The sequence below is a fragment of the Kryptolebias marmoratus genome, linkage group LG5, assembly GCF_001649575.2.
Source record: "Kryptolebias marmoratus isolate JLee-2015 linkage group LG5, ASM164957v2, whole genome shotgun sequence".
Classification (NCBI taxonomy): Eukaryota; Metazoa; Chordata; class Actinopteri; order Cyprinodontiformes; family Rivulidae; genus Kryptolebias; species Kryptolebias marmoratus.
Window position 1 is genome coordinate 2315562 of NC_051434.1, and position 10033 is coordinate 2325594.

The 10033-nt window shown below is 39.4% G+C and overlaps 1 protein-coding gene across 3 annotated transcripts in view; it reads right to left on the minus strand.

Moving 5' to 3' along the window:
* Positions 1-1100, minus strand: part of pvrl2l (PVR cell adhesion molecule related 2 like) — a 289332-nt gene extending 288232 nt beyond the window's left edge. For all 3 annotated transcript variants that reach the window (XM_017427628.3, XM_017427627.3, XM_017427626.2), the window contains exon 1: positions 998-1100. The gene's annotated coding sequence lies outside the window, so the exon portion shown is untranslated. The remainder of the gene's footprint in view (positions 1-997) is intronic.
* Positions 1101-10033: the final 8933 nt, after the last annotated feature.

The window sequence follows — 10033 nt, forward strand, 5'->3', positions numbered from 1 at the left end:
GGGGGGTGGGGGGGGTGGGGAGAGATGCACAAGGACGTTCAAAGATGTTCCACTTTCAGAAAGGACTGCATTCTCAGAGAAACGACTTATTCTGAAACGAAACCAATCTAAAGCCGATCAGACTGTTTTACTGACGAGGACAGAGTAAAAAGCAGAAAAACTCTTCAGTTCCAAAGCAGAGGCCAAGAAAAGCAAAACATTCAAGATTTCAACTGTTCTTCTTGAGAAAAACTATTTCTCATTTCAGATTCCATAATTTGATCAAACCCAACAACAATTGTTGTCCAGATATTAATGACGTTTTGTCATTACTTGTTGCTTTAATGTTCCTTTTCTCAAACACAGCTGGGTCAGTTTTTGTGCCTGCACACCAGAACCCTTGTACAATAAAAACTGTATTATTACAACTAAATCTCAGGATTTATATAAGCTTTTTTCTCCCTAACCCAACCAAAAAATAAAACCTACAACCTTCCTTCTTTCAGCTGCACAACCTCTACAACAAACTCAGGACAGCACAACAATTAAACCAAGGTTAACATCACCTTTAACTTTGTTTTCTAACTAAAGATAAATCTTAACTTTTCTAGCTGAGAATCTCCAACCATGTTTGGTAAAAATCACTGAGTTTCAGCAGGTTTCATCACAAACTCCACACTTCTACTTTGCAGCCAAACTAAAACAGTTCTCCCAAATGATACATTTTCTAAAAAAACAAATTGGACATAAATGTAGCTCTGTAATAACTGCACAGTTTGATTTTAGGGAATAACACATTCAGAATAAGTAAAGATCAGTGTTTAATAATTAAACTTGTCTATGACCTTAAATCCCTGCAACACATTCAATCCTACAGAATTCCTCTTTTTAAAACAGCTTTACTATAAACCTGTGGTGAAGCAGGTGAAGCTTCATGTCTCAATTCATGATTAAAAAGACCCAAACAAACAGCCCCAGCAGCAGGACAGACAAAAATATTTTTTTTAAAAATACTTACAAATAACAGGAGCTGCAGGAAACCCAGAAGTATGAAACATAAATCCAAAATCTGGAAAACCAAGCAGGACCACGGTGCTGGAGTCAAACCAGAGGGCAAACACAAAGCAGGGGGATATACTGAGACTTAAAGGGTTAATTAATAACACCTGAGGCTCAATCAGCAAATCAAGACCAGGTGTGATCCAAGGCCTGGGAGGGAGGGGGGAGGAGCCTTTTCAAAATAAAACAGGAAGACAAGGGCCTCCACAGCAAGTGCTAAAATAAATATAACCTGAAAAACAACAACAGAGAAGATTGAATCAAAGTGTGAATCAATTAATATTCAATTAAAAACAACATTAACTCCAATAAAACAGGAGATTTTAACAACAATCAAACAGAAGCCAATAAAATCCCCACAGTCCATGACTCTGAAATCTGTAATAAAAATAATAAATAATTTTTTTGTCCTGTCCTAAGTTTTGGTTTCATGCCCGATTAAACTATATCTTTAAATTCAATTTTCTTTTTTAAATATAACATTTTTATTTACACATTTCTTTAGCAATTTTTTTTAATCTTAAAGTTTTGTTTTGTTTTCTTGTCCTGTTATCACCTGCTGCTGAAGATGAAGATGGAGTGATAATATTTTTACCTGTGTGCGCTCTTCATGTGTGTGTGTGTGTGTGTGTGTGTGTGTTTGTCTGCACTGTTAGCAAAATATCTCATGAGCCACTGGATGGATTTTAATGAAACTTTAAAGAAACAATCACTATAAGGAGATCTACAAATGATTATATTTTGAGGTCAACCGAATTCAAGATGGCTGCCACAGCTAATCAACAGTAGCCAGTACAGAAAAGGCTGTAACTCAGTTAGTTTAACAAATATTGAGCTGATATTTAGTGTGGTAGTAGCTGAGAGTCACCTTCAACACTCAGAGGGCTACATATTGTGCAAGATTTCTGTTTATATTTTTGGCATTAATTGATACAGTCAACACTGTCTGTCTGTTAGCAAATTATCTCATGAATCATTGGATGGACTTCAATGAAATTTTCAAGAAGTAATCTTCAGATGAAAATCTGCAACTGATTGACATTTTAGCCAAATCAAGATGGCTGCCGCACCTAATCTACCTTTGCCAACACAAAAATAGCTTTAACTTACTGTAAATTACAGATACTGAGATAATGTCAATGTGGTAGTAGCTGAGAGTCGTCCTGAACACATACCCTGAGAGCATTAACGTGTCTCAAGAGATGTGGCTGTGGCGGCCATCTTGAATTAAAACTCTGTCATAAAAGGTGATGGGTGATACGCATCGCATCAAGGAATGCTAGGCCTTTAATGAAGCTTTGATTTTCTTCTGTAACACATTTTAAAAATGTTATATGTATATATATATATATATATATATATATAAATTATTAATCAAAACATAACATTTGCTCTGTTTTGCAGCTGGTGAATCAAATCAAGAACTTTTACGTTTCTGAAAGTTCCCAGAGGCTCCTGACAACCTGAGACTAAAACCAGGATGTTGAATCTCAGCTGGTTTTTTTTATATCCGCCACATTTTAAAGCCAAACATGTCAATCTCAGCTCTACAAACAGCTTGAACACCATGTTCCCAGCGTTGGAGCCAAGTTGTAGCAAAGTAGAACACACTGACTTCCACCACAGAAACATGGAGAAGTTTCATGCTGGGAATGCCAACCTGCTTGACGGGAAGGTGGCATGAAGCGATGGAAACTTGGTCTTTTTCATTTGGAGGATTTGTAAGTTGCCTCAGTTTGTTTCATCAGAGAAAAAGAAGGAAACTCTGTGTGGGATGTGGGAGACCATTTACTACAAATCCAAAGCTCTGAGTAGGAGGAATTTGCTTTGCCAATTTTTCTGTGGATGTGTGAGTTCTTTCATGTTTCATGGTTTAACGCTGCCTTCAAGTCATCCTTGTAAGCCCTTGGCCAAGACATGTGAAGTGGTGAGAGAGACTTTTCATGCATGTGAGTGCACTTAGTGGGAGGAGGGCGTCTCAGCCAATGTTACTAAACTGCTGCCTGGGTGTCACCTCCAGAAGACGAGGAAAGTCAGTTTTAATATATATGGGTTTGTCTTTTTAGACTCCGAAATAATAAACCTGTGTTCATTTGATTTATTTATCCAAAAAGCTCATTACGGTGATGATTCAAAGACAAGGTTTTTAAAATGACCCAATCTGTTAAACCTATCAGTCTGCAGCTAAAGATAAATGTCTTTAAATCCTCAGAGTTAAAACAAACGTTTAAACCATGACGCTGCAGTATTTTGGTTTCATTGTTGCTCTGCAGTAAAATATCCTGGGTTCTCCTCGTGCATGCTCAGGATTTCTCCAGGTGCTCCTGTTTCCCCCCACAAACCAAAAAACATGCAGGTTAGATTAATTTTAAACTGTCCCTATAGGAGCAAGGTTCTGCATTTTTTAAACCCTAAATGGATATCATGCCCTTTGTAAATCTTTAATATGTGCATAAACTATGACAAAAAGGTTGTTGTTGTAGCTTTTTAATGCATAATTGATTTGAAAGAGTGAAACAAAATAAAAATAACGTCCCTCATTTAGAGAGGAAAGAAAAATCATCAGTCAAACATCAACTGATGTCAGGATTTCCAGGCCACACACAACACCAATTTCTCAGAGGTTTGACATTTTACAGCAGGGCCTGGAGGTTAGTAATCACTTGTTTCTTGTGTCTTACTAAATCATTCAGTTTCTGAAGGTCCCCCCGACTCACACACACACACACACCTTCAGAAACACACCACACACTCACCCTAATCTCAGAAGCTTGACCCCACCCCAAGGCTGAGGTAGAACATCATTTCAGAACAAGTTTTCTGTTAACCCTCATCCCACCGAGCCGCGATAAGCCGGAGCCCCAGATTCAGCCTGGGTCCCGCCTGACTGACAGCAGCTCCTGAGTCTGAGGACAGACACACCCTGCAGGTGGCTGGGGTCTTACATCACAAGGTATTAGACTTTTAAAGGTCCAATATCCAACACTAAAACACACACGTTTATTTTCCACTGGAAGCACTCAGAGAGGTCAAACCTGCGCCCCGCCAAGGCCACAGCATCAATCAAAACGACTGCAGATCGCCATGAAAATTTAATTAATTGTTTTTTTTTTCTGACAATCCCAACATTTCCTGAAACTTTAATCCAAATCTGTTCAGTTGTAATGTAATCTTGTTAACAGACAAACAAACAAAACCTTGACGGATCATAACAAACGGGTCACCTGCTGCAGCAGAGAGACGGTTTTAACAAAGGAGTCACCTGCAACCTTAACCTTTGACCTTTGAAATCAACAGGCATCATCCTTGAACCCATGAGGTGTTCAGGTGTGCAGTTTGATGTTCCTACATTACTCTGTTGCATAATTAGAGCTTAGGACCTTGACCTTTGACCGGATCGCCACCAAAATATAATCACTTGTTTCATGTATCGTGTTTGATGTTTCCTGAAAAGTTTATGAAAATCTGTTCATACCTTCTGGAGTAATCTTGTGCACAGACAGACAGACAGATGGACAGAACCTCAGTTTAAAAGAAAAACCCAAAGTGAATCTGTTAAAGCTGCTTGGAGATCAGTTTCAGGTCAAAAGGGTAAAGTAGTCTTAGTTTCATTTTTCTCCACATGTTATTCAAGGTTATCTGGTGAATATTGACCTTTTCTGCATAACAAGGACTTATTTGCATCCAGACCGTATTCTGCCCAGAGGAACGGCAAAAAGAACAGAAAACTCTGAAAGAAAAATGGAGTCCGTTTGGTGATATATATCACTGCATCATCATCACTTTATGTCTACAGAACCAGAAGAGTCTGAACTTCACACATTAACATGTGTCAGAGTTTACAGTTCTAATCCACCTGAAAACAAACACAAACTTAATCTTTATTCAGTTTTAATGATAAGAAAGTTAGGATTTAAGGAAACAAAGAAGAAAGAAAGAAAGACTCTTTTCTTTTCTTTTCTTTCCAGGACAATAATGCAAATTATTGTTGAAGAAAAACAAAAAAACAGACAAGTTTTTCACGTTTTCTCAGCCGCCTGCAGAGAGAAGGTCAGACTCCTGCTGCGATCAGACTCTGCAGGCTCAGCTTAAATTTCAATAAACTGTGGATATCTAATCTTCAGATGAACTTTTTCTTCAGAAATTAAAGCAAAAGAATGAATTAGGAATCACAGACATCTGCTGCACATCCCAAAGAGACAATTAAATCAAATAATTAAGGAAAAATAGATTTAAATCTTTGCTTTCTGACCCAGATTTTCAAGGAACTTATCGACCCCCTGATGGTGATAATACCTCTCAATTATCTCCTAATCAGGACAAAGGAACCTCAATAAAAGTGGCAAAAATCAGGTTTAAATGATAAGATGATGCTTTTTTTTAACAAAGAACCCAAACTAATCTACACTTTACTCGTTTGGATGTAGAATCTTTAAAGCATTTTTGATTTTTAGTCGCCTGAAGAAGCATCTAATGTTGCCGTCCACTGAGTAATTGGTAATTAAACTGATGTGAACACACGATTACACCCCGGAGCCCGGGGGGGTCAGAGTCATTTTCTGCTCCCAATGAGAGGTCGCCTCAGGAAAAAGGTTACAAATCAACCTTTTCGTGTGGAAAACCGGCGGTTCAGCTTTTTCTCACAACCGACACGGTAATAAATCCTGACAACAAGGAACAAACTGAAAACAAGAACAGACTGAACATTTATATCGGCCTCGTTTTAACAAATAACACTGTTAACGTCTAAAATGTTATTTTAACCAGGATTAAAGTTCTTTCTTTTTCATTTTTAACTGCATGAAGGTGAGAAATGAAAAGATGAAAGAAACTTTGTTGAACTGATAAAAACACAACATTAATTATTAAAAAGAGTCTTAAATATCATTATTAAACAATATTAAATATTAAACAGAGTATTAAACACAATGAAGCTGAGTTTCCAAATCTGGGGTCGGGGCATCGTTTTGGGTCATGAAGCGCCAAGAGGAGGGTCCTGAAATCATCTCCTGAAGGTAAAATATATGTAAAAATGTAAAAGCAGTAATTATAAATAAGTTATGTTATGTTTATACTTTACCCTGCCGCTGAGACCTGCAGTTTGTTTGTTTCCAGATTATTTCTTTACATTTAGTTTCCCAGCAGACAGACCTTCTTGTAATCTCTTAAAGTGATTTTGATCTTTAGACTTTTAGACGTTTTCAGGGGTGTTTTTTAAACTTTGGCTGCTTTTTCCCTCAGTTTTCATTCAGCCCTTGTCTCTGACAGCTTTATTGTGCAACAAGTTCTTTAAAAATAAGGAAACTGAACAAGTGGAAGACAAAAGACGAAGGTCTATAACACTCTGAACAGGATCTGAGAGTCGTGTTGAGAAACAGGAAGTAGAAACTTCAGAGAAGACCTGAGTGATGCAACATCCTTTCATTGATCTTCTGTACTTTAAATCCAGGCTGGATCTTTCCCAGCAGGGTCATCAGCAGGGTCATCAGGACTGCAGTACTGCCCGTGCTGACCTCATGCCCTGACTGTAACCACATCGTACCATCAGCGTCCTGCGACCGTGGTGTGATCTTTTAGTGCTTTCCTTCAACCAGATACAGTCTGAGAAAACCTTACATGGCAGGAATTTGGTGGGAATGTGCTGCTGATGGATAAAGCCTGGTGAGATCACAGGAAATTTACAAGCAGGGTCAGGATTTCCTTCACACTGATAAAGGTTTTCCAAATTTCCACAGTCCAGCCATGTTTTAATTAAACGTGTTGGTCATGGAGAACATAGTGAAGTTTTAATCCAGCGTGAAGGAGGCCTAAGAAACAGGAACAAACCTGACAGATGTATTTAGTTGACCATGTACTGTAAGTCAAGTGTTCAGCTCTTTTAGAATCACTTTATTGGAGCTAAAGTCCCACTTCCTGTCAACTTGTTATTTTTGGTATTTTTCATGTTTTTAGCTACAGAAATAGGAACAAATTGTGACTTTATGACCGCTGCGAACAACAAAAAAAGTCTGGCTTTAAGGGAATGACTCGAGACTTTCGCACAGCACTATACAGACAAATTTTTCTCACCCCAGGATGGTTTAAAGTGATTTGGATCCCGTTGAGCTGACTGACTCCACCTGTTGTAAAACAGATCACAGCTCAGAATGCTGCCTTCACTGACAGTTGGAGATTCAGGTTTTGACATCCTGGATTTGAAAAGCTTCAGGCTCTGCTGAATGCATTCAAGTCTGTCTCAGTCTGATTTTAGAAATATTAAATTCTTTTTAATTATGTTTTTCTTGCACAGCAGAGACAGCCACCGGCCAGCTTTTCAAGGCTTAGCAGCGCCTTGTTCGCCGTGTTATTTCCCATCATGCACCCTGGGGAATCTTATATTTGGGCCTGAAACTCCCCCCAGCAGCTAACAGCAGTCAGCCGGCTCCCACAGCAAATTCCTTTAAAACACCCAGCGACCGCTGCTGGCTCTTTGTACAGCAGCCAATTATTCTCCCTTCATTTCACCTTTCAGATTTCCTTTGATAAAAGTTGATTTCGTGTTTGCTGCTGTTACCTTCTGACTTGATTTATCCATCAAATGTTTCTTTACTTTTCTCCAGGCGAACATTTCGATGATGAATCGGTAAAGAAACTTTTTAAAATTAATGTTGAGATGTTTCTCACCTTGTGTTGAGGGAGGTGAGCTAAAACAAGTCAGGAAAGATTCTGCTTTTATTTGCCTTATTTCTTTAACACAAATCACAAAAATAAATGTTTAGCTATCTGGTTTATCTCGGTGTTTGCAGGCACAGACGGGGATACAGCGAAGCAAAAACTGAAAACAGGAGCAGTGACAGAGTTTTTTTTAGCCATAGATGTGCATCAGTAAGAGATAAATGGTGAAAGATATTTAGAAGAGTTCTGGTGCATGTTAAATTTCATGGCCTAGATGTAAAATACAGTGATAAAACTTAAATCTGGACAATTATTGATGGCCAGAAAAGGAAAATCTTATGATCACAAAAACTGATTCTGAAGAAAATGAAGTAATTACTCACAGAGTGAACTGTTTTCTGATGAGTTTCTCCTTATCTGTGTTTTAAAGATGAATTTATACTCATCTGGTTTGGTCTGCACTTTTAGACTTTTTACTTTTGATTTGAACTAAATACAGATTTAACAGATTTAACAGGTCCTCCAGGCCTTCCAGTCTGCCAATATGTCCTTAGACAAGGACACAAACCCCTATGTAATCTGTATGCCTGACTCCTACCTCCCAAAACAAGTCCTGTACTCACAGCTTGTACTAGGAAAACATGCCCCAAACCTGGGAAGATGCTACATCCTGCAGGAGAACCTGGAGAACCTGGTGTCTGAGAGGCTGCTACGCTGTATGATAAGGACATCCGCCATGCTGCCGAAGACAAACGCAGACTTTGAAGGGAGAGAATTTCTATCAGAAAGACCAAATACAAAGCCACCACCAGCAGTTACCCCTGTCCACACTGCCTCGGGGATTGGACTTATCAGCCACCTCAGGACTCATAAGGACCAGGAAGGACAATCATGCTGGACTATAGGGACCACAGATGATGAGAAACACTGTGAAGGATGCTGCAGAGCCTGGAGAGATGATCTAACCATACCAGACCCAAAGACCACCTCCTGAACCAATCTGCTGGACTCTGGTGTGACCAAAAAGGGTTCATTTCAGACCAGTTTGTTTCAGGTCAGAAAACATTTCAAATTAAATTTGCCAATAGAAAAGGATTTTTTAATGAAGAATAAACTGTCTGCATCAACATGTGTTATAGCTGGACTCCATACAGGATCCTGGAGGAGGAACAGCATCCCCACAGGATGGTCCCAGTTCAGGTTCTAAGTCTTCGCCCTGACATAAACAAACGAGACACAACAGCATGGCAGCGTCTGTAAACTGGGCCCTGAGACAAGGCAGAGACATGTGGTCATATACAGTATGTCAATGGTAATGTCTAATTCAGGATCAATAAGTATCACTTTGATTTGTTCTATAGTTCTGTCTGATGAAAGACAAGGCAGTCAGAGATGTGTCATTCATTAAAAATATAATAATATATATATGACTAAATGTTCCTCAATCCTTGTGATGGAGGCTGAAACTGATCAGGCAGCCAAAGTGTCTCAGTCAACAAATTTAGGAGCTTTAATAAATTAAACAGGTTGTCATGTCGGTAATAAATTTAAAGTTTTAATGATTGCTTTGATATTTTTTATACGGTCGATCAGATCTGTTCTTTCCTTCAGAGTGACACGAGCAGTTCTGTCGTGTTTTTCTTTCAGCAGTTAAATCCCTACTTTTGGAGCTTTGGTGATGATGATGTTTGCACATAAAGAAAGAAAGGCGTGAGCGTGCACGTGTGTGGTCACACAGCAGAGACATCAGGCTGATTAAACAAGCAGCTGGAATAATGTGATCATGTATCAGTCAGCCCACTCGTTCAGCTTCATAATTCTTTCTCCATGGCAGCCTGTCTCCTCTCCAGCTTTGGCCTTTTGAAGTTAAAATCCCCCCCTCCCTCCCCACCAAGCCAGCCCCCCACACCCCATCCATCCTGCTCCATCATCCTCCTCCCATGAGTCCCTCTGTCCGTCCTGGCCTCAAGCGCTCTTTCACCTTTAATAACTCCTTTTAAACTGTCCATCCTGACTTCCAGTGTTCCTTCGGATTTGATGAATCCCCCCCTCTGCCCCATCATTAGACAGGTTTTAGCGCCACACCCTACCCTTCTGTCGCTGAGTGTTTATTTGTCAACGGCACTCCAAGGGAAAGCAGCAATAATACTTTCAGCTTTAATTAAAGACATTAAAGACTCAAAGCTCCCAGGATGGCATGTTTTCCTCTCACTCTTCCCACAATGTCTCTCTGCTGCATCTTTCCCACCTTTATCACTTTTTGTCCTCTTTCTGCCGCTCCCATGTTTTATCATCAACACGAGTTGTTCTCACACTCGTCCCCATGTGTTTCTGTTTCGCA